At 43.4% G+C, this 24957-nt stretch overlaps 1 protein-coding gene, 1 long non-coding RNA gene and 1 pseudogene across 8 annotated transcripts in view; 1 reads left to right on the top strand and 2 right to left on the bottom strand.

The window, feature by feature from the left end:
• Nucleotides 1-2154, bottom strand: part of SPTBN1 (spectrin beta, non-erythrocytic 1) — a 197487-nt gene extending 195333 nt beyond the window's left edge. For 2 of the 7 annotated variants that reach the window (XR_012003462.1, XM_072768372.1), the window contains exon 1: nucleotides 1889-2154. The gene's annotated coding sequence lies outside the window, so the exon portion shown is untranslated. The other 5 variants (XM_072768378.1, XM_072768374.1, XM_072768376.1 and 2 more) reach the window with 5 other exon arrangements.
• On the top strand, nucleotides 436-24820 carry LOC140600241 (uncharacterized). Its single transcript, XR_012003465.1, has 5 exons — nucleotides 436-551; nucleotides 17119-17230; nucleotides 20616-20787; nucleotides 21997-22086; nucleotides 24618-24820. It is a non-coding gene; the product is annotated as an uncharacterized lncRNA (long non-coding RNA).
• Nucleotides 18940-20543, bottom strand: LOC140600239 (large ribosomal subunit protein eL27-like; annotated as a pseudogene).
• Nucleotides 24821-24957: the final 137 nt, after the last annotated feature.

The following is a 24957-nucleotide window of genomic DNA, read 5'->3' as shown; positions in this document are numbered from 1 at the left end:
GCTTAACCTGGCTAGCCACATCAATCTGAATACCAATTTAGCAACAATCACACCACTCACCTAATAATCTTAAAAAAAAAAAGAAAAAAAAAAGAATCCAAATCTGTTAACTGTGCTTGATTTACAGGAAAAAAAAAAAAAAAAAGCAAATGATGCACGCAAAGCAAACACAGGTTAAAGAGACAATTCACCATCCGTCAAAAAATACGCTCCTTTTAAAACAACGGACCGAACCTTAACATTTTTTAAAATGTCTCAGATACGTAAGAACTAAAACACATCAATCATCCCGTCTCAAAAAATAAAATGGTTTCCTGTAGGAACATTCATATTCTTAATAGGAACTGACCGAAGACAGAGGTCCTGTAACGTCATCGCTACCGAAGCTTCAATTAATCAACTTTTTTCACAAACGAAGAAATCGGTGGTGGCCGGGCTGTAGTCACAGGCTGTGGGTGATGCACAGAACCGCCCTGCGACTCGCGATACCGACTGCACCACTGCCTGCGCACCCCGCGGCCCGCGCACCGCAGCCCCTCCCTGCCGCTCAGGTACCTCGGGGAGCTCGCAGGCCGGCCCCCAGCCTGCATTGGCGCCGCAGGACGCCCCTCCGTCCGAGCACAGCCCCCCACCCGGGCGGGCGGGGTCACCCCAACGGCAGGCCCGCCCCGCCCCACGCCCACGGCTCGGGGACCCGGTCCTCCGGCCGCCACATCCCGCTGAAGCAGCAGGACAGGCTCGCGGCAGCGGCGGCCCCGGGCCTGGGTGGGGCCGGGCGGGGGCCGGGCCCGGCAGCGAGAACCGGGGGAGGCTGCGAGGCTGCGGCATTGTGCTGCATCACGGCGAGGGCACCGGGAGCCGTCCATCTTGCCAAAAACGCGCCTCCCCGCCCAGCTGACCCCCACCGCATCCCTTCGGCTCCTCTGCTGAACCCCCCCCCCGCCCTGTCCCCGCTCTGGGGCCCCGCTCCGGATGGGGAAGACCACGGACCTGGGTCGGATTCTGACCTCGCCAGCGCTCCCCTCCCCACCGGACGGCGGGCACTTGGCAGCTCTCCTCTCGCAAAAACAAAGGGAAGGCTCCCCCCACCAAGAAAATCAAAAAATAAAAATAAAAAAAGAGGGCCGCGGGCGCGGTGGGAGGGATGAGGACCAGAGGGGCTCCCGGCCCACCCCCGCGCCCCAGGGCCGGCCCGGAGGGTCCCCGCGCTGGTACAAACCTGTTGAGGGGCCGGTGGCTGGAGCCGGAGGGCGGGCGCCCCGAGGCGGCTCACGCCCAGCCCTGGGAGAGTGGGGACGGGGAGAGGGCGGGGGGCAGGCGGCGGGCGCGGGGGGGCCGCCGCCTCCCGCTCAGCTGCAGCGCGGCGCAGCGGGGACCACGCCTGGCCGCATCCCCCGGCCGCTGCGCCCCCGCCGCCCCGGCCGCAGGGAGGGCGCCCGAGAATACGCGCCCCCCGCTGCGCCCTCCGCACCCACCCCCGTGCAGGGGCCGCTGCGCCCGGCGGGAGGGAGGCGGCGGCGGAGGCAGAGGAGGAATCGGCGCCGCTGCGCCCGAGGATGGGGCTGGGCGGGCGCGGTGCGCGCGGGGGAGCTGCGGCCGCCCCACTGCGGACCCGCCGCCCCTGCCCGCAGCGCCGCGCACGAATAAGCACCGGAGCCCCCGGCTCCGCGGCCGCCCCCGCCCGGGCTCCGCAGCCTCCCTGCCCCCACGCCGCTCCCGGGGCGCCGGGCCAGCGGCGGGGCAGCGGCGGGGCAGCGGCGGGGCAGCGGCGTCCTCCCGGCCCGGGCCCGCGCCCCTCCTCCTGCCCTCCCGCCGCCCGGGAGCCCGCCCGGAGGCAGCCCCAGTGAGTTGGCATCTTCCAGCCCGCCCCCCCCCCGCATCTACCTACCTCCCGCGGGTCAGGGGGTGGGGGCGCCGGGGTCCCGTCCTCCTCCCGCTCCTCGGCGGCCGGGCGGGTGGGCCGGGAGGCGACTCCGCGGGGCTGTCCGCGGCTGGGGCCGGGGCTCACAGGACGGGACCGGTGGGCGCTGCTGCGCGGGGCTGCGCGCTCGCTCCGGGCGGAGAGGCGGCCGAGGGAGGGACTGGAGGAATCCGCAGCCTGCACGGCGACAGCTGCACTGATTCCGGGGGCTGGGCGGGAGCGCGGGGCGGGGGGAGAGGGGGAGGGCGCAGGCCGGGAGGGGGCGAGGGGCGGGGAGAGGCGGCGCGGACGCCGGGAGCGCGCAGCCCGGCGCGCGCCCCGCTCCCTCCCGCACGCCCTGCGCGCTCCGCTCGGCTCGCCGCGGCGCCCCCGCTCGGCGCCGCCCGGAGCCCCGCAGCGCCCCCCCGCGCCCTCCGCCCCCCGCGCCTGCTGCGCGCGCTGGCCGAGCTCGGGCGCTGCCCCGGCCCGCCGCCCGCCGCCCGCCGCGGACCTCGCCCTCGCCCTCGCCCTCGCCCTCCGCGGGGGGACCCAGCGGGGCTGCTGGCCTAGGCTGGGTGGGCACCGCCACCGCCGCCGCCGCTACCCGGGCCCAGGGACAATGGGGGCTTTGTCCCCGCGGCCGGCGAGGGCCAATTTCACGTTTAATTTGAGGCTAATTTGATTATCGCCTTGGAAAGGGGCAGCCTAATTTTCTACGTGATTTGTGCAGCCTCTTTTCGCCCGCGATGTCTGCGTTCGGAGGGCGGCGGAGTGTTGGGGTGTCGGGGGCTGGTTTTAGGCTTTAGGTGGTGATGCGGACCGGGTTCCGCCCAGCCTGATGCAGGGCGACGGGGACCTCTCCGTGGGAAACCTTGGGCGGGGGCGGGGGCGCGGGGGGCAGGGAGAGGTTCCTCGGCCAAGTCGAGCTCTTCCCCCTCGTTGTGAGGGCGTCTTCCCCCGGTCCCTCCGGGAATCTGCGAACGGACCCTACAAGTGGTCTGTGCAAGTCCCGCCTCCGGGCGTCCTGGCTCCCTTTCACCTGGCCCGGGCGCCCTTCCCGAGCCAGCCTGGCGGAGTGGGGTCCTCCGGGCTGCAGTGCCAGCCCCGCGATGGCTTCGGGGCGTCGCTTCTCCCTCCGACCCGCAGACGCCGGGCCTCGGGCGCGTGCCGACGCCCCTTCTCCATCAGCTTGCCCGCCCACCCAGCCGATCCCCCAGGCCATGTAGAAATTCTAGAACCGCCACTGCTGGGGAGAAAAGATGGTGTCATCCCCGCGTCCACGAATAGAAACGCTCTTTAGAGAGCAGCATCCAGGGAAACTGACGTTCGGCCTGCCGTGTAGGTGCCCAGCGGCGGCACTGTGAGCTTTCAGAGGGAAGAGGGCCCTTCTCCCTGAAGATCCGCCCCTCAACCCCTGAATTTAAAAGCAAAGATAAATACATCATGCTTATGTCGCAAATCGAGTGGGGGTTGATAGGTTTCTGGTTTTGCACGTATTTTTTAAATGAATCTTTTAGCATGAATCTAAATGAGATTGTTCCACCAGAGTGAAGAGGATTTTTCCTCTCGGTGCTTCACCATCGAGTTTGAATGTTTGTACCAATGATCACTTCCGATACATAGGAAAGACTACTGGGAAAAGCAAATAATTTGACATTTTTATCAGTTGATCAACACCTCCAGAAGGTGAACTCTCCCAAGGACAGGGTTCTATTGTCTGTCTGTTTGTTCACTGTTTGTACCTAGCAGGCACTTAGGAGGTGCTCAAAAAATATTTGTTGAATTGAATTGTACAGAATCAACATGTAAGTGGCTGCCCTCATTAGGTAATACAGGAAATCCACCAGGAATGAAAGCTGTTTCCCTTTCACTTATTTTGCTCCGTGGCCCTCAGCAGCACTTCCCCACCCACAATGTTAATGAAATACCAAAGAAAACAATGGCAATTCTGGAAAATGCCTGTTTAAATTCTTCCAATATTATTCAGAAATGGTGACTCTTAACAGCTTCCTTTATCACAGATAACAGTACTTGAATAAATCTTCATTCGATGAGTGAGTCATTGCCCCTACCCCATTCCACTCCCACTTAATTTTTTAAAATTTCTTTCGAAAAGGGAGGGCACACGCAACCTTAGCAAGGTACTCTAGTAAAGTGCCAAAGTATTTCAAAAATGTAAAAGGCAAGGATTCGGAGTTGCACTATAAATACCTGAGTTCTCACCAGACTTTCACTATAAATACACTATAAATCACTCACAATTTTGAATTCTTACCCTTTGGTGGAAAAAAAAATCATCATCTAGGAGAACCCAGTAGACCACTGACCAAAAAAAAAAAAAAAAAAGTAACAGGTCAAAGAAAAGATAGTCTAAATATGGAGAGATTATTGAAGAAGGCATATATTTCTGTGAAAGGAAAGAATCTAGAAAAAGATGAAAAGCCTTAGTAATCATGATAACTCAAAAAGATTATTCTCAAATACCTTAGAAGCAGCTTTGTTGAAGTTCTTCCTCACATCAGAAATCAAGATGATTTAAAGGAACCTAGAACTCATTGATACCGTGTCTGTAACACTATAGTACTACTCTCCATTTTTAAAACCACATAATTATATATGGCTTTTTCTCCCATAGAATGTATATATATATATTCATATATAAATTGTTATTTTAACTTTCCATTAAAAATGTAGGGCAAGTTAAAAATAGATCTGCCCTACCACCCAGCAAGTGCACTGCTGGGGATTTACCCCAAAGATACAGATGCAGTGAACCCCCGGGACACCTGTACCCCAATGTTTCTAGCAGCAATGTCCACAATAGCCAAACTGTGGAAGGAGCCTCGGTGTCCAACGAAAGATGAATGGACAAAGAAGATGTGGTCTATGTATACAATGGAATATTACTCAGCCATTAGAAACGACAAATACTCACCATTTGCTTCAATGTGGATGGAACTGGAGGGTATTGTGCTGAGTGAAGTAAGTCAATCGGAGAAGGACAAACGTTATATGGTCTCATTCATTTGGGGAATATAAAAAATAGTGAAAGGGAATAAAGGGGAAAGGAGAAAAAATGAGTGGGAAATATCAAGGAGGGAGACAACATGAGAGACTCCTCACTCTGGGAAACGAACCAGGGGTAGTGGAAGGGGAGGTGGGCGGGGGGTGGGGTGACTGGGTGACGCACACTGAGGGGGGTACTTGATGGGATGAGCACTGGGTGTTATTCTATATGTTGGCAAATTCAACACCAATAAAAAATAAATTTATTTTAAAAATGTAGGGCAAAATATTGTCAATATATATATATAAGTCACTATAGACTAGGTTATGTTATAATACACTATTCCCAAATCTTAGTATAATACACAAGTTCCAAATCAGCAAAGGTTAATTTATTGCTTATATAAAATCAGCTGTGATTCCAAGAGACTCTCTGGGGAAGGCTGCCTTCTATGTGTCAGCTCAGCATTCCAGAATAATCTTATGGTACCTCCATGTCAGTAGGTACCTCTACACTCTTTACTGTAAGGGAAGAGCATGATGGAGGGCTAAGTACCAGCAACTAAATACTCCCACCCAGAAATGACATAAGGTTACCTCCACTCAACATTTCATTTGCCAAAGCAAGTCATATAGCTCCACTTGAAACCAGACATTGATAAAACAATAGTTGAGTCTGCCTGTTTTATTTCGAAAAGAATGATTACTTACAGTATCTCTTTGGTTACATTAAATTAACCCAATTAAAACCTATCTCTTATTGTACTGATAATAACCTAAAATGTTAAATTCAGAACACATTTTGAAAATTTGAATAATATTTTTCATCTCTATTTACTCCAAAACTTGACTTCCTTTCAACTCTGAACTAGTCTGAGAAGTTTCCTCAAAGTAGAAATGTTCTACTTGGGGCTTCACACATACTAATTTTGCACTGGGAAAGCCTAAAGACTTACATGTTTGAGCTGACAATATCATGAGTGAGTAGTTTTTGAGCACTAATATCATAGTTACTGATGTATAGAATAATTCACTCTTTCATTTATTCAAGAAATATATATGCCTTGGGGCACCTGGGTGGCCCAGTCGGTTAAGCATCTGCCTTCAGCTCAGGTCATGATCTTGGGGGTCCTGGGATCGAACCCCATGATGGCACCCTGCTCAGCAGAAAGTCTGCCTCTCCCTCTCCCTCTGCCTCTCCCTGCCCTCACCTCGTGGTCTCTCTCTCTCAAATAAATAAATAAAATCTTAAAAAAAAAAAAAAAGAAATATATATGCCTTAATCTGTTCTAGGCTCTGAAATAGAGCAATGGGTAAAACAGTAAAAAAAATCACTGCCCTCATGGGTCTTCTAGTAGGATGGAAGTCAATCAGTCAATCAACAAACAAATAAACAAGTAAAATATATGTATGATGATAGATCTGAATAACCTAAATATGTAGAAATAATATTTATAAAATGATGAGAATGAGTGGACTCAGCTTTCTATGAATCCTTAAATTTTCTATTAATAAAAATAACCGTAAGTAGCAATTGTAAAATGCTTTCCAGTTTTCAAAGCGCTTTAGCAAATATATTTTTGTTCTTTTTGTTAGTTCTGTGGAGAAGATATTAACCCCATTTTATAGGTTAGAAACTGAAGACACCAGTAGGTTAAATGAGCTACCCAAGTTCGCACTGCTACAAAGTGCCACTGGTATCTGCTTAGAAAATAGCATATCAGAGCTGTGTGCTTGGCATTGCATATTATTAAAAAGTAATTCTGTTTGCAAGATGAAAAAGTTCTTGAGATGGATGGTGGTAATGTTTGCACAGCATTGTGAATGTACTTAATGCCATTGAACTGTACACTTAAAAGGGCAAAAAATGGTTAATTTTATGTCATGTATATCTTACCAGTTTTAAAACTCTCCTAAAAAAAAGAAAATAAAAATGTTTTAAATAATTCTAAATCAAGAACTCTAGAATAATAAATACTCTCTTAATCCTTTTTCAGCTAACACACTTGGTGGATTACACTGTTCATTCCCTCTGTGTTGTGAGCATATTGACTGACATCCATGGCATATCAAGCATACTTTGACTGTAGGCAATACTCTGCTATACCTATATTTTTCAAGTCCCACCATTGTGCTATATATTTACCAAGCCAGTTGGGTTTATTCCCAAATTTATTTATACCAGTTATACTTATTACAATTGAACCTATTTTGCTTAATAATTATACTTATTATAATTGAACATTACATAAACCAATTAAATATGAATGTGCAGAGACTCCTTTCAATAATAACTAAGTTGCACATTTTTAAATGTCTGATTAAAGGCTAAAAATACCATCATCAATTTATATGTGGACAAGATAGCAATAAAATTTAAGTAGGAATGGAAATTATAAAATCCTTGAAATAGCCAGAGTCAAGTTGCTTTGCAAATGTCTCTAAGTTTTTAGTCAACTTAAAAGAAATCAAAGTATCAGATAGCTGTGGCTTATGCAAAAACAAAGTGGTCTTTCACTCAGTAAACATCTTGGAAGAAACCCTTTGACTATTAACAGATTAGCAGGTGAACATACATTCAAAGGTTTCAAGTAAAGTAAAATTTTATGTCCTTTTCCAGATATGAGTCTATTTTTTTCAAGATGTGCCTCAAAGATTAGGCAATGAATTATTAGGTATGACACAATAGCATGAGCAATAACAATAAAAATAGACAAATGGACTTTATCTAAATTTAAAACTTTTGTGTATCAAAAAACATTATCAAGAAAATGAAAAAGCAATCTAGAGAACAAGAGAAATGTATTTGCAGATTATACAACTGATAAAGGGCCAGTATCCATAATATATAAAGAACTCTTACAACTCAGCAACAAAGAAACAATCCATTTCAGAAATGGGCAAAGGACCCGAATAGAATTTCCTCCAAAGAAGATACATAAATGGCCTTTAAGCACATGAAAATATGTTCAACATTATTAGTCATTAGAAAAACACAAAACCACTATGAAATACCATTTCACACCCTCTATGATGGTTTTACTTTAAAAAAAAAAAAGAAAGAAAATAACAAGTATCAGCAAGAATGCGGAGTAATGGAATCCTCATATATTACTGGTAGGGATATAAAATGGTGCAGATGTTATGGAAAAGAGTATGGCAGTCCCTCAAAAAGTTAAATGGGATTACCACATGCTCCAGCAATTCCATTCCTAGGTATGTGCCCAAGAGAACTGAAAACAGGTACTCAAACAAACACTTGTACACAAATGTTCATAATAGCGCTATTCACCATAGTCAAAAGGTAGAAACAACCTGAATATCGATCAATGGATGAATTAAAATGTGGTATATACATACAATGGAATAGTTTTCAGCCATAAAAGGAATGAAGTACTGATACATGCTACAATCTGGGGAAAAAACAGACACAAAAAGTCACATATTATATGATTCTATTTATCTAAAATATCCAGAATAGGTAAATCCATAGAGATAGAACAAAGACTGACATTGCCAGGGACTGGGGGAAGAGCAGGGGAGAGGATGCCGTATAACTACGTAATTGGTATGGGATTTTATTTGGGGGTGATGAAAGTGTTCTAGAATTATGAGGTGGTAGTTGATGAATATACTAAATGCCACTGAAATGTTTACTTTAAAATGGTTAGTTTTGGGGCACCTGAGTGGTTCAGTGGTTGAACATCTTCCTTTGGCTCAGGTGGTAATCCCAGGGTCCTGGGATCAAGTCTCACATTGGGCTCCCCACAGGGAGCCTGCTTCTCTCTCTGCCTGTGTCTCTGCCTCTCTCTGTGTGTCTCTCATGAATAAATAAATAAAATCTTTTTTTAAAAAAGAAAATGGTTAGGTTTATGTTATCTGGATTTCACCTAAATTAAAAAAATTTAATTCAAAAGTGAAAGTCTTTTTCAACTTCAACATCATTTTTCAATAACCAATGAACTACTTGTCACCTCAGATAAATGGGCTTATGCACGTTCTTTAAAACTTTCCTACGTGCTCCTCTTGTAAAAGGGTTTGTCACAATTTACTTCTCATATATAAGCTGATTACTCCACTTGCCTATTTTCAGGCAGTTTGAGTCTAATTATTCCACCACAGAAATATAAAAGTGACTCTGAGTCTTTATTGTTGGGAACAAAGAAGAAATTAGAGGGGGAAAAAAGCTACCGGAACCTCCCTTTGGCATGTACCAACTGAGGATGAGCTCCAAGTGTGATGACCCTCCATAAAACATTGCACCCTCTTTCTTCATTTTCTCTCTCTGCACTTTCTCATACAGTAGCCACTAGAAATGTGGCTGGAATGACAGAGAAACTGAATTTCTAATTTTATTTAATTTTAATAAACTGAGATTTAAATTTAAAAATTGGATCTTGGTTTCAGTTATTAGAAAATTTTTAACTGTGTTTGGAACAACTTAGATACTTGAATCCACTTGCTTTAGCTGTAAATTTTGTGAAATCTACATACATATCAGATTCAAAGACTTAGTAAAAAAAAAAGTAAAATATGTCAATTTTTAAAATATCCATTATATGTTGCAATGATATTACCTTGGGTATAATGGGTTAAATAAAATCTATTTTTAAAATTAACTTTACCATTTCTTTTTATTTGTTCAAATACAGTTATTGCAAAAATTTTAAATTACGTATGTGGCTTTCATTATATTTCTATTGGACAACTTTGTTCCAGACATTGTCAATGAGGACTCCAATAATTGGCCTCCTCACTATATTCAGGAAAACTGAAGAAAAGTAACTAAAATTTGGAATATGCTACCAATCAAGAATCCAAAGTGAGGTCAAGATTCCAACTTCCAGGCTTTCTGTAGTGCCTCTATCACAATGGCCTTGATATCTATGGGTGGCAAGCCATGCTGCTCTTTGTGAACAGGAGGCAGGCATGGCTAATATTTTCATGACTGGTGTCATTCTTTTGGAAGTCCAAAGATGACCTTGGCAATAACAGAAGACCATTGCCTCAAGATAACCCCACCCCTCTAATTTGACATAGTTTGCCACACTATGTACAGGATTCCAGAAGTGGGCTAGACTCATGCCTAGAATTCATTCGAGAAATTGCAGAAATTCATAGGCTGATGGGTGAGGAACAAAGAAAAAAGAAAAATCACTTCCCCACAGAGGTCAGACAAGTTTAACATGCTACTGGTTTGAGGAAAAACTCTTCTGTCTGGATTGAGTGATTAGATCTTGACCATTTTGCCCCTGAATTATATTTTTGATGTTCGAGTATCCTCATTTCCTATCCTATGCCCTCAGATTCTCAGTGGGTGGGGATGCCCAGTCACAGCATAAATGCTATGCCTCATTCTCATGGCATGACAATACAATACTGAGACTATCTGAACATTTGCTGTGGAGGCAATGAAATTCTTTCCTTGCTTGGTTCTCATGGTTGGCAGGCTGGTTTCTCCTCTTGGGTTTTTTCTTTTTATACACAGGCTAGAGCAAACAAGAGTTTAATTTTAATGATAAGCATTTATTTAAGACTAGAATTGGAACCCTTAAAGGATCACAAAAATGAGAAAATACTGTAATTTAATCAATTTCAGTTTGTAAGCATTTCCTCCAAATGAGATAAGAAGTATGATAAATTTTTTTTTTTTTTAAGTAAGGTCCACACCCAGCACAGAACCCAATGCAGGGCCTGAACTCACCACCCTGAGATCAAGACCCGAGCTGAGATCAAGAGTCAGTTGCTGGGATCCCTGGGTGGCGCAGCGGTTTGGCACCTGCCTTTGGCCCAGGGTGTGATCCTGGAGACCCGGGATTGAATCCCACATCGGGCTCCTGGTGCATGGAGCCTGCTTATCCCTCTGCCTGTGTCTCTGCCTCTCTCTCTCTCTCTCTGTGTGACTATCATAAATAAATAAAAATTAAAAAAAAAAAAAAGAGTCAGTTGCTTAACTGACTGAGCCACCCAAGTGCCCCAAAGCATAATAATTTTTATTGTTTAACACTGTTATTTTTGTCACTCATGTATATCTCTAGGAACTCTAAGTACATGTACTCATTTTACTATTAATTAACTGTTTATTACATATATTCATACTATTATTACCCCATTTTACCAATGAGGAAATTGGGGCAAAATCAATTGGGTTAGTTGTCTGAGGTCTTACAGCTCCTAAGTGATGAAAACAAAATTCAAACCCAGATCTGACACCCAGTTTCTAAGTTTGTTTCTAAGTCTGAGAAAAGAAATAGGATCTCAAGATATTTTGCTTATAAGCTTTAAAAGCAAACATAATAACTCAAAATATGGAATGGAAGGCATTCTTTTTCTAACTGAAATCATTTTAATAAAACTTTAAAGACTTTTTTAGATGAAGGCTATAAGGATGTATCTGAGTGTGAGGAAGTTTTAAGCACCTGGATTCTTATATGCTTATGTTTCAAAGTTCATGCAACTTGAAAGTCATCGGTTCCTTAACAAGTGCTGCCAATATGAAATAAGAAAAAATACTTGAAACAGAAAATCCCCCTGTGTCCGGTGAACAGAGCAGTATTGTTGTTTGTTTTCTGAAGGGGACAGGAGATGGGGGTAGTGGTGGGGGTATTTGTTTTTACAAGGTCTGCTTTGAAAAACTCTTCTGAAGCCTTCCCAGGAGGAGCCAAGAGTGAGTGCTGGGGTTTGCTGGAGTACGTGCTGGCTAAGCATGGGCCTACCTCAGCTGCAAGTCATTTCACCTCAGGATTCTCTCCAAATGGGACCTGGGGCCAAAGCGAGCTGACAATGCCATGCATTGGATTTCTCATTGCTGCGGGACTCTGTGGGAGAAACAAAAATATCTACAGGTCTAAGTTTCTTAGGGTGGTGGGTTACTTAAATTAGAAAAGAACGTGGAATTTCACCCATTTGGGAGGAAGGTCTACACTCTCTGAGGGGTAGATTCTGTAGGCAAGCTGGAAAAGTTCTCTGAAAGCACTCCCTGAACTGTGTCTTAGGTGGAGGGTAGACGCTAGCTATCATCTTTAACCATCCTCAGAGCCTTCTCGGAGTCCTCTGTTCCTCTATTTGCCCTCTAAGAGGATTTGAGAATTTGCTAGGCTGCACCCTCCTCTCCTCAACAAAATTCTCCAGATCCTCCAGAATGAACAGGGGGTGCTGATATTGCAGCCCAAGACCTTTTGCTTGACCACTGGCTACATCCCAAATGAGTGGAAGCCTCTGGTTGCTGAGAGTCTACATCGGGTGACATGAACTAGGGAACCAAGGTGGCTGGCTTGAGAAGAAAACTCCAAAAACACCCAAAGGGCCAACATTTCACCTTTCCACTGACAAGTATGTCATGGGGATTCATATTCTAGAAGGCTTCAGCAATAAATTAGCACATCATTCTTTAGTTGGACCCTAGCCTCACTGAAAAGTACAAATAAGATTTGTTTTTGTTGCAAATCACTGTCACAGTCAGAGGTTTCTCTTTTAACTTTTTCTTTGACGAGGCAATACATTCACAAAAAAATCACATTTTTTTGATTAAAAAATCAAAATGGGGGCAGCCCGGGTGGCTCAGAGGTTTAGCATCACCTTCGGCCCGGGGTGTGATCTCGGGGACCCGGGATCGAGTCCCATGTCGGGCTCCCTGCATGGAGCCTGCTTCTCCCTCTACCTGTGTCTCTGCCTCTCTCTCTCTCTCTCTCTCTCTCTCTCTCTCCCCGTCTCTCGTGAATAAATAAATAAATCTTTAAAAAAAAATCAAAATGGTACAGGTGCCTGGCTGGCTCAGTAGGAAGAGCATGCAACTCTTGATCTCAGGGTTGTGAGTTCGAGTTCCACGCTGGGTGTAGAGATTACACTCATACATACATAATCAAAATGGTATTAAAAGGAGTGCTTCGGGGCAGCCCAGGTGGCTCAGCGGTTTGGCGCCGCCTTCGGCCCAGGGCGTGATCCTGGAGACTGGGGATCGAGTCCCACATCGGGCTCCCTGCATGGAGCCTGCTTCTCCCTCTGCCTGTGTCTCTGCCTCTGTCTCTGTCTCTCATGAATAAATAAAATCTTAAAAAAAAAAAAAGGAGTGCTTCGAAATTCTCACTCTTCCCCTATTCCCACCCACTCTATACTCCACCCCATTTCCTATGGGTAACATTTTTAACATTTTTTGTGTGTACTCTTCCAAGGGCACCTGGCCAGTGTCTTTTTAGGCCTATATAAATTAAATCAAATGTATATTCTTATAATTTCCTCTCTTTATCATACAACAGGCAGCGTTCTAAAAACACTGTTTTGCACCTTGGGTTTTTTGGGTTTTTTTTTCACTTCATGCTTCCTGGAGGTCATTCCTCCTCAGCTTTCCTTATGGTAAGGTTCCTTATCCCTTGTTGTTGTTACAGCTGCATAATATTCCATGATACGCCACACTTTATCTATTTGGATTGCTTCAGTCTTTTGCTTTTATAAACAGTGCAAATAAGGGTTTCTGATCAGACATTTCTGGCTCAAGCTTTGTCCCTTCTGTTCTCTTAAAATTCCACAGGCTTCTAGATGGCTGGGGTGTGTACTAGACTTACAGAAGGGTAGAGATAAGAACAGGCTTTAGAGCTGGCCTAATCCAACCCACTGTTTTAAGAGAGGGGCAACCAAAGTTCCTGTAAAGTAACTTGCCCAGGTTTACAGAGTGGTTGGCCTGAGACCAGAGTCCAAGTTTACTGATTCTCAGCCTGAAGTTGTACCTGCTAGATCACACTACTGGGTGATGAGTGTCATGTGTGTATGTGTGCATAGTGCTCCTCCAGGAATATAAAACTGAATACAGAGTCGAACATGGTAAGAACCAGGAGGGCAGGGGGATCCCTGGGTGGCTTAGCAGTTTGGTGCCTGCCTTTGGCCCAGGGCACAATCCTGGAGTCCTGGGATCGAGTCCCGCGTTGGGCTCCCGGCATGGAGCCTGCTTCTCCCTCCTCCTGTATCTCTGCACCCCTCTCTCTCTCTCTCTCTATGTCTAACATAAATAAATAAGTAAATCTTAAAAAAAAAAAAAAAAAAGAACCAGGAGGGCACTACAAAGCCCCATGGGCACTACAAAGCCCCGTGGAACCAGGAGGGTACTACAAAGCCCCATGGGCACTACAAAGCCCCATGGGGATCCCCTGGTGCAGGAAGACACCTGGTTAGGGAAAATCTGGAAAGGCTTCCTCATGCAGGTAGCATGCATGGCAGGCCTGAAAGGATAGATGATTTCACTGGGAAGAAAAGATGAGGAAAGGCATGAGCACAAATATGGATATGGGAAAGCATCAAGTATCTCTGGGTAGCAAGGGGTCTAGTATGGCTGGAGCAGCATATGATTAGAAAATGAGACTACTAGAAGCTTTAATAGAGTATTGAACGTGCACCATGTGTATTCTGAACAATGCCAGGTGTTATTCTTAGTACTTTATCAACACTAGCCTTTAATCTTCACAACCTGAAGGAAGTACCATTACTATTCCCATTTTACAGGTGGGGACACTGAGGCACAGAGAGGGCTGATGACTTACTCAAGTCATATGTCATACAGTTATTAAGATTACATTCTACAGAGTCTGACTCTAAAGCGGTGTTGTTAACACTTCCCCATGTTCCTGGGAGATGAGACTGGAGAAAGATAGTCCTATTAGAAAGGATATTGGAATGCATGTCGAAACCCAGAAAGATTTATACTACCATGTTTGTAAACAGAAGGAGATAAATGTTTATTGAGCATATATTGCATCTTCAAAAAATCGTGTAAGATACATATTATTTTCCACATAATTCAGATGGGGAACAGGTTTCTGAGAGGGAAAGTAATTTGCTCAGACTCTCAGAGCTATCAAGTGGCAAAGAGAGCCTCTGAGGCCCGTGTCTGAATGAAAACCAGTGCTCGTGCCCAGGTTGACGTTTATCCAAACGTAGCCCACAGAATCCTGGTGCACAGCCTAGAGAGGAATGGTGTTCGTGGTCAACTAAGCTTGGGAAATGCTAAGATCAACAAAGTTAGACCTTAATTTAATTGCAGATTTTCACAGAGATCTTAATACACTTCCATGCTTCATAAATCAACCAAGAGGTAAATGTTACATCTCACGTTTACAAAACTAAGGTTACCAAGATGCTCTCTTGTGCCACCACTCCCAAGCCCTTCGTTCAAGTCACATTCGGTGGAAATAGTGCTGGGAGGTATATGAGTTTGGCAATGCCTGGAGAGAACATACTGGAGAAAGGAAAGAAAGCTGTGTTTCCTGATCAGCTGGGCATACAGGCACTGTTTACAGGTCTATAACGTTAAAATATGAAGAGCACTGGAATCTTACTTTCTGAGGACCGCACACAAGTTATCTAAACTTCCATATCCAAGAAAACAGATACGTTTTGTTTCAGTTTGGTTTTGCTTTCTGACTTTGTCTTTAAGTATCAAAATGGGAAAACCTGATTTGGTTTCTAAAGTACAAATCTACCAATTTCTATCCTAGTTCCCTCACACCTCAAGATAAAGATGTTGGGGTGTTGGGAACCAAAAAGTATATGTTGGCCATGCTTTTTAGGTTATGCCTGTAAATTTAATTTCTGATTAGCTAGTGTTAATTTATAATCTGATGTTGCTATTGTATCACCATAAAAGACAGTATGTTCAAAAAGAATACCTTTGGGGGACTCGGATGGCTCAGTTGGGTAGGTGTCCAACTCATAATTTCGGCTGGTGTCTTGATCTCAGGGTTGTGGGATTGGGCGTGGAGCCTGCTTGGGATCCTCTCTCTCCCTCTGCTGCTCTTCCCCACCCCCCTCCTGCACATGCTCTCTGTCTTAAGTAAATACATACATACACACATACATACAAACATACATATCTTCACCCTTTCCTTCAAATTGCCTCATGAAATGTAAAACTTACCCACACGGCATGAGTAGACCAAGGAAACCCTTTGTCATTAAGAAAGGATCCTGTAAATCTTGAGCGCTGTGTGAAAATAACTCTTTTACTGACTACAAATTCTGTCTGTCAAAGGAAGTTTTTTGTAGGCAATTGTTATTACATTTGATAAGTTGAATGGAACTTCCTTTTCAATTTTAGGAGTATTTTTTTTTAACTTGTGGGAGGATTATTGGAATGTCCAGAAAGGCTATCGGTACTGATTTTGTTAACCCATAAAATAACCCAACTATAAGAACAAGAAGACAACTTTATAGCATTCATTCTTATTTAGAGAGCTGGGGTGTGGGTAGAGGCTTATATACAACTCCAAGTTCTTGCAAAAACCTGTAAAATCACTAGTGGCAGTATCATTTCATACTTTTTGGAGATATTTGTTAAGGATCTCTTCAGATATAGACAAGATTAACTGTTGGATATTTTTCCTAAGGAAGTTTTTATAATAAAATACTTTGCTGCTGCTACAAATTTAGGATAAGATTTAGGATAAATTTAGGGAAAATTTAGGATAACCATCACTTCTTTTGCCCTAAGCCTATAGAAAGAGGAACCCAAAGGAAAAACACAAATAAAAAAGATGTATTCAGGGATCCCTGGGTGGCGCAGCGGTTTGGCGCCTGCCTTTGGCCCGGGGCGTGATCCTGGAGACCTGGGATCGAGTCCCACGTCGGGCTCCCGGTGCATGGAGCCTGCTTCTCCCTCTGCCTGTGTTTCTGCCTCTCTCTCTCTCTCGATCTCTGTGTGTGACTATCATGAATAAAAAAAAAAAAAAAAAAAGATGTATTCACTCATAATCTTTTGTAGGCCAAAATGAACAATATGTAGATACAAATGCTATGGAAACAATAAAAAATAGAACAGCACAGGAAAATTGAGAGTGATGCTAACTAATTCCAATAAAATACAAATCTATCCATAACCATAACCATAATGAATACAAATATCTTCTTTCTTTTGCGTGACCTATAACATGGTCATACACATTGGAATGTTTCTCAAGCATGGGGAGCTGGGATCTCCAACCTATGAAATATATCAGCCTCATAAAAATGTTCTCATCTTAGGAATCACTGGAATTGAGATTCTGTACCATTCTAGTGGCTTCTTGGTTTTGGAATTGGATAGGAAATCTTGGGTGAAAGAAAACATGAGATAGGCATTCCGAATCATAACATTGGCACCACCCATTCTATGAGCTCAGAAAAATGATGTCATCTCTTGTATCCATTTTATTATCTCCCAATTTCTATTCTCATTCTTTCATATCCAGAGGTACATGTCATCTGAAGCCTTGGGCCCTCCGCATCATAAATCAGGAACAAATCCAGGAGGGAGAAAGAGCAAAGGAGACAAGGACCTCGTTAAGAACACTAAGTTTCTGTGTAAGTGTTGTATTTGATTTTTATTAATGGTGTTTCATGTTCTGGACCATTCCTTAAACATTTATACATTTTCTCCCTGGTCCTCAGAAAACTGAAGTCTCTGTGGAACATTCCATGAATGATCATCAGCATTATGTTCCACTAAAATAACTGGTACCTATTTATAAACCACAGGAAATTGTTCTTGCTCAGGATACTGTCTGAATAAGTAATTTAAAAAATGGGAAACACTGTCAGTCATGCATATGTTTTCTCTATTTATTGTTTCTCAAATTGACCTTGAGCGTTCCTAACTCTATACCTCTGTTTAGGGTCTTTCTCACAGCTTGGAATGCCTTCCCCACTCACTCAAATTCTCTCCTTCTCTAAACTTATGCTCAAATATCACTTTTTTCAGGTAGAAATTTCTATAACTTTTGACGTGGATCTTCACCCTCTAAAGCCCAGGAATCTTTTTTCCACTTTAAAACTGTGAGTCACTTGTATCCCCAACACATCATTTAACACTGAAGTCCTACCCTATTTTGTTTCCTCCTTTATACCATTACATAAAATTGGGATTTCCAGAGAGACTGTAAACTCTTTGAGGAAAGCGTCCTACATGATGTAGCCAAGATAGCATCCGACACAGAGCAAAAACATGGACAGCGCTTAGTGTGGTTGATATTAGGTGGTGGTTTTCAAAAGGTGTAAAGCCAAATGAAAGAAAATCACAGAAACCCTATGTGACTGATAGACAAAAGTTGACCTAGTGTGCTAGAAGTTGGGGTAAAAGTAGGTATACAGGCATCCCGGAAACTGGACCCTCTTCCCAATCCTCCTCTCTGCACAGATGCTGGACCATCCCCACAGTTCACTCTACGTTTCTCCCCTGCCCCCTGCCCCCATGGGTGCCCTGTGTTGTCAGGCATCTGTGTTGGGAACCTAGGCTTCCCAGCACCCTAGTGGCCTTGTTCCATTCCCTCCAGGCATAAGCATAAACGTATCTGAGTTGAGCTGTTAGGACTCTCCAATGTGACCCCTCTCCCCAAAATGTGTGCATTCTCATCGAATTTTTCTTTTTTTTTTAATTTTTATTTATTTATGATAGTCACAGAGAGAGAGAGAGAGAGAGAGAGAGAGGCAGAGAGATAGGCAGAGGGAGAAGCAGGCTCCATGCACCAGGAGCCCAACGTGGGATTCGATTCCGGGTCTCCAGGATCGCGCCCTGGGCCAAAGGCAGGCGCCAAACCGCTGCGCCACCCAGGGATCCCCTCATCGAATTTTTCTAAAGAGAGTACCTCAACCAAACCCATGGATCCCTACCCAGTCACTTGGAGAACTCAGTCTGGCTAAGCATGGAAGAGATTTTGGGCCATATTACCCACTTCCCACTGCCTTGGTATATTCCCTTAGGAATGCCTGTGTGTTTGAAATTCTGGAAGTCCCCAACAGTATTTTCTGTCAACACAAGCATACTCTTCTCCATAAGCAAAGTTCTCTTTTCTCCCTCATACTCTCAATTAATTGCAAGACAACAGAGTAAACGAAGTTATTGGTGATACTTTTTTTTTTTTTTATTGAGCTAAAACCAACATAGGACATTATATTACTTTCAATGTAATGAAATTGCAATGATTTTATACAAATTACATTGCAAAATGATCACAACAATAAAGTCTAGTTAATATCTGTCATTGTTCATAGTTAACAAAATTTTTCTTCTTGTGATGAGAACTTTTAAGATCTACTCTCTTAGCAATTTCAAATACTGTGTTATCAACTATAATCATTCTGGTGGTACTTTTTTTTGGTGGTGTTTTTAGTGACTGAAACAAAACAGATCTAAAACTGCAACCTCTTGAAGAGCCTTTTGTTTTTGTAGGTCTTGTACCTCTCCTTGAACTGGACCTCGGCCTCTCGTCAGGCCTTGAGTTTAAGAGCAGGCTCTCAGAAGACATCGTTGTTGGTGACAGTTTTTATCCAAGGGGATATCCACAGAGTACCTTGTGGGCATGAATCATTGTAGTTATAAACTTTTGCAAAGGACTTGATCTTTCACCTCATGGCAATTTTCTTCTTATGCATGGCAGCTGGCACTTTGCAGGGATAACAGTCAATTCCAGCCACCAGAGCATGGCTGTAGGGATGGTCTGAGGTACCATCATCAATACTCCTCATGATGACCGCTTTGCATCCAGAGTAGCATCTAGTTTGGACCAGCACCACCTTCCGGGCTTTCATGAACTTGCCCATCTTGATACCAGCCACTCAAGCTTACAGCAGAAAGCTCTGGTGGTACTTTTAATGGCACAAGACACATCTCATTCAGAGCACAGGAACAGAATGAAGAGTGGCTGTATGCTACTATACTCAAGAGTGGCTCCACTATGAAGAGTGGCTGTACCATCTACTCCTTGGCCTTGGAATCATTCCAGCCCATCCCACTCTAGCATCATACTGCACTCGTCCTCCACTATTGACCACCACGCTGCCGGCTTTCTCTGGCTTCACACTTGCATTCTTGTCCCTCCCTTGATTAGTCAAACATGCTTATTGGACTAACAATGGGTTTGTCCTTGACTTTACACCCTGTTGACCAATTTGGATGTAGGGATCCAGTTTTCACTTCCGACCTAACTCAGACCCTGGTGCTTTTAGTTTTGCTCACTGACCAGTGGCTTTTCCAGGTCCGCTGATTCTGGCAACTTCAGCCACCTCAAAACACCAGGAACTGCCAACCACAAATGGCAAGACACATCTGCCAGCTGGAATCTGGGGTTGTCTCCCAAGAGACCCTCTTGCCTGGTTCCGACTTGCCTGTGCTGCTAGCCCACTTCTGTTCAGTTCCACACCCTTAACTTATCAACTCCCATCTCAGTAGCCCCCTGACTTCACATTGCATGTGTTCTTCCAGATATTTAGACTCAGATTACCTCTACAAACTTTGACCTTGGGCACCTTTGTGGCTCCCTGTGCCCTCTGCCACCTGTACCTAGCCCACTGCAAGAAGTCTCAGCCTCACCCTCACCAGTGCGGAACTTCCACTGGCCCCTGAGGAGTGGACATAACCCAGTCAGAAGAATTGTTCTCCTGATAAAACTGTCAGGGAGTAGAGATTTTTGATTTCTCTGAAGTCTACTATGCAGGTCAGGAGATTATTCTCAGAGAGAGATATAAAATGGAGAATGCAGATCTGGAGTCTTAGCCCAGTAAAAAGGAGGTACACACATTTTATAAAGGAAAAGTGATTGAATCTCTTTCCCTTCATTCTACCAGATGGGATGAGTCCTGCTGGGAATGTGCTGTGAGGAAATGTTTATCGGGAAGAGAAGTAAAGGACTCAGGACTCTTGTTATCCATTTCCATAAGCAGTCTTTTTTTTTTTTTTTTTTTTTTTTTTTAGGGAGAAAAAAGTGTTGGCTTGAACTCCTCGTGCTTTCTTATGTAATAAAAAAGTCAAGCAAAGGGCATGTCTTGGTTCGGCTGGGACTCGGCAGACTGCCTGCGTTATTACAGTGCTGGGAGTCTGAGGCTCTCTGCTCCTTGAGGATTATCATGTGACTCCTCCCCAAGTGGTAAGCCTCTTTCCATGCAGAAGGGGCCCAGCTCAAGGCAGACCATTTTGATGCTTACTCCGTTGGTGATGTTCAGCAAGAGTTAAATGCATCTTGATGGTTTTATTGTTAAGAATTCTAAAGTTAAGGACAAGATTTCCAAAATCAGGGCTTTTTCAAATGAACTACGGTTAAGTCACTAGCCCACCTGGGCCCCTTTGCTCATTTGCAAAATGATAAGGCTTGATCCCATGTACCCCCAAAGATACCCTCCAGCTTTGAGATTCGCCAACTTTGCAGTAGACCCTAGTTGGCATCTACGCACTGATTTGAAATCTATAAACCAGATAAGATATTCTAGAATTGAATGCATTGGTATCCATCACCAATTACAGTAACAGAGTCCTACCTTCAAAAGGAAACCATTGGGGCAGCCCCCGTGGCTCAGCGGTTTAGCGCCGCCTTCAGGCATGGGTGTGATCCTGGAGACCAAGGATTGAGTCCCACGTCGGGCTCCCTGCATGGAGCCTGCTTCTCCTTCTGCCTCTGTCTCCACCTCTCTCTCTCTCATGAATAAGTAAATAAAATCTTTAAAAAAAAAAAAAAAAAAGGAAACCATCAAGAGAAAAAAGGGAACCATCTTTTTCTTCAATAAATAACAGAGATTAAATGAGGTAATAGCATACCTTGCATGGAAGGGCACAATACATTTCATTTAATGGGGCATTTCCTATACTAGCATTTTCCAAAATATAATTCTAGAAATGCTGTTCTTTCACTGAGATTCACCAAGGCAATTATATCCTAAAAGTTTCTTTCCAATGTTTTTTTATGCATTCAGGATCCAATCAAGGATTACAGATTGCCTTTTGTTACTGGCTCTCTTGAGATATTTTTAATCTAGAATAGTCTCTTTTTCATTTTTTATAACACTGATAAATGTAAGGAGTCTAGGCTCGTTATCTTGCAGAATATCACACAATCTGGATTTATGTGGTTGTTTCCTCATGTTTAGATTCAGAACTAACATGTTTGGCAAGAAAACTACATAAGCGATGCTCATACTGTTATTTTTTAAAACTATTTTTATTTTACCTTTCATCTGGGATCAAATCTGACAGAAATACATAAGGTAGAAATAGAAGGTGCTCCAAAATGCCAACTCCCAGAAACAACCAGCATTCACATTTTAGTATATATGTCATTACATTTATTTTTTCTTTCACACAGAACAAAAATGGAGTCCTTTTCTACATTATTTTTTGTAACTGGCTCTTTTTCCTTTTTACTGCCTCTTGGAACACTTGGAACACTTTGTATGTGAGTACCTGTAGCTCTACCTCATTCTTTTTGATGGTTTGTTTCCAGTTGATAGCTATTAGGAACTATGCTGCAATCATCATCCATGTGCATTTTTGTCTTTGTGTACTTCTGTGAGGTTTTTTTTAGATTATATTCACAGAAATGAAGTTTCTGGACCAACTTTAACATTGCAAAACTGCCACCACTAAACATTATATCGATTAACACACTCCATGAATATGTATCAAAGTGACTGTCTCCTCACATCTTCTGGTTTTATCATCATTCTTTTTGATTTTGCCAATTGGAAGTGAAAATTGCTATATCATCATCCCTTGAATTTTTAAACCACGAGCAAGGTTAAATATATTTTTGTATGTGTTTCTTAGGGTTGTTTTTTTTTTGGAGGCGGGTGGTTCCCTGAATTATCTGTGTCTATTCTTTGCCAATTTTCCACAGGATTGTTTATCTTTTTCTTACTGGTTTGTAACACTCATTTTTATGTTAAGTAAATTAGTCATTTGTTTTCTGTAGGCGTAATAATTGTTTTGTCCAGTTAATTGAAGCACCTAAGTAACATCCTATGAAACATGTTGCAAAGAATGTACATAACTAGAAAAAGCAGCCATGTGTAGATCCATCTCTTCGAACTTTCCATACAGGAAATAGAGGCAGGGCACCTACTTAATTCAAATTTCTATGTGTGAGGGGTACATGGGTGGCTCAGTCAGTTAAGCATCTGCCTTTGGCTCAGGTCATGATCTCAAGGTCCTGGGATCAAGCCCCATGTCAGGCTCCCTCCTCAGCTGGTGAGTCTGATTCTCCCTCTCCCTCTGCCCCTGCTCATGTGCTCACTCACTCTCTCTCAAATAAACAAAATTTTTCAAAAGAATCTCGATGTATGAATAAAATATAAGTTATACGTTTATAACATATACAATGGACACTGTATAATTGGAAAGTGGTTTTCATTTTTTTAAAATTTTTATTAAAGATTTTATTTATTTACTCATGAGACACAGACAGAGAGAGAGAGAGGCAGAGACACAGGCAGAGGAAGAAGCAGGCTCCACGCAGGGAGCCTGACATGGGACTGAATCCCGGGTCTCCAGGATCAGGCCCTGGGCTGAAGGCGGCACTAAACCGCTGAGCCACCTGGGCTGCCCTGGAAAGTGGTTTTTAAAAAAATGTTTTCTCTGTGCTAATTTTCTTTAAAAAACAAAACAAAACAAAACTATGTTGAGATGCTTGCAGATAAAATTCTTAAAATGCTGGGCTGTCGTGGATTATAAGGTAGAAGGAGAAATTTTTCTGAAGCTAGAAATAGGCTACAGATAATCAAATCCGGTGTTCACAGCTAGCAAAATCTTTTTTTTCCCCCTATGGCTAAACATAGTTTGGAAATCATCCCTCTGGAAGGTCTCAGGAAGCACTGAGAACAGCATCTTCAGAAGTTAGACTCTGTCCACTGAATTTTCTACTACCTTGAGCTTCCTGGTTCAGTTCCGTGGCTGCTCTTTGGCAGCTTTGCAGACAGCATTGCTAGGGGCACTGCCAGCCTAAGTTCAATCTTTGGAAAATATTTCCAAACAGAAATGACTTGTAGGCCAAAGCTCTTTTGTTTTTGCTTTGCTTTACCTGTCCTAACCAAGTCGGATGCTTTTTCTCACAATTTGGATCCTGTCATTGCATTTTGTAGGAGCAACTTTGTCAGCTTCAGAGACGCCTCCTACATTTGGTGATAGTGAATTATGTTCAGCTTTTTTACAACATTCTTCTTAATCATCTATCCTAGTTAAGTGGACATGCTGGCTGTGTGCCTGGTACAAAAATTAAAGATTAGTTCACTGGATGCACTAGGTACATCGCCCTCAGCTCAATTTAGGACACATGATTAACTCTCTTACCTCCCCTAAGTGCTACCCTCACTCCTCTGGCCTAAAAGTAACACAATGTTTTTTTTTTTCTTGTTCAATTCTATTGACTTCCCCCATAGAAAGAAATGGGAGAAAAAAATAATCTCCAATTTTTGATACCCCAGCTGGATTTGTCAGCAAACTGGAAAACTTTGAGTCTCCAATAATAAAGCATTCTCATATGTTGCTTAGAGGGAGTTAGAATATATTTCATAGGAATTTGATTTCACACATGTAGGCGGCCCATGAGGGCAAAAGTAAGATATCCACCCCCAACCCCCAACCCAGCCAAGAAATTGGAAATAGAGAAATAAACACATACAGCCAAAAAAATAGGAAATAGAGAAACAAACACAGTTTCTGGCTGTTAAACTATGAAATCAACACATAGCACTGGGCAGAGATACACAAAAATCTTCTTAAAGGGGCAGAAATCAATGATCTATCCTATGCCTCTAAGGCTAAACTGCTGCTGACTCAAGCATGAACTCATATTCAAAGACAAAAATGCACAATACTTGTAAAAGGAAACACAGAAATGTTGCATGACAGCTTTTTTGGTGGTTATATAATATATATTAATTTTGTTTCATCATTGCTATTCTTTCCATCTGCTTTTTTTTCTCCCCACAGGAGTTACTCTCTGGAACAAAAGTACTTTTCCCTTTTATTTTTTTAAAGTGCTGTAATTGCTAACATCATGGGTCTGCCTCAGGATGGTGATTAAAAACACTCATCTGACTTGGTCGGAACAGAATCTCCAATAGCTACTTGATTTGTTTAGCTACAGCTGAAATATTTTGATAAGGAAAAATGGGAAACAGCTCTACAAATAAACAAAGGTATGTTCACGAGGGAATCAAAACTTTTCCTTCATGAGAAATAAACTAGCAATGTCTCTTCTTTTGAGCAGAGAAAAGCTCGCATAGAATGTGGTTTATTGCACTATTGATAAATTGATTTTAAAATTAGG

This window comes from Canis lupus, chromosome 11, assembly GCF_048164855.1.
Source record: "Canis lupus baileyi chromosome 11, mCanLup2.hap1, whole genome shotgun sequence".
In the NCBI taxonomy this organism is placed as follows: domain Eukaryota; kingdom Metazoa; phylum Chordata; class Mammalia; order Carnivora; family Canidae; genus Canis; species Canis lupus.
This window is presented reverse-complemented; position numbering and strand designations above follow the sequence as displayed.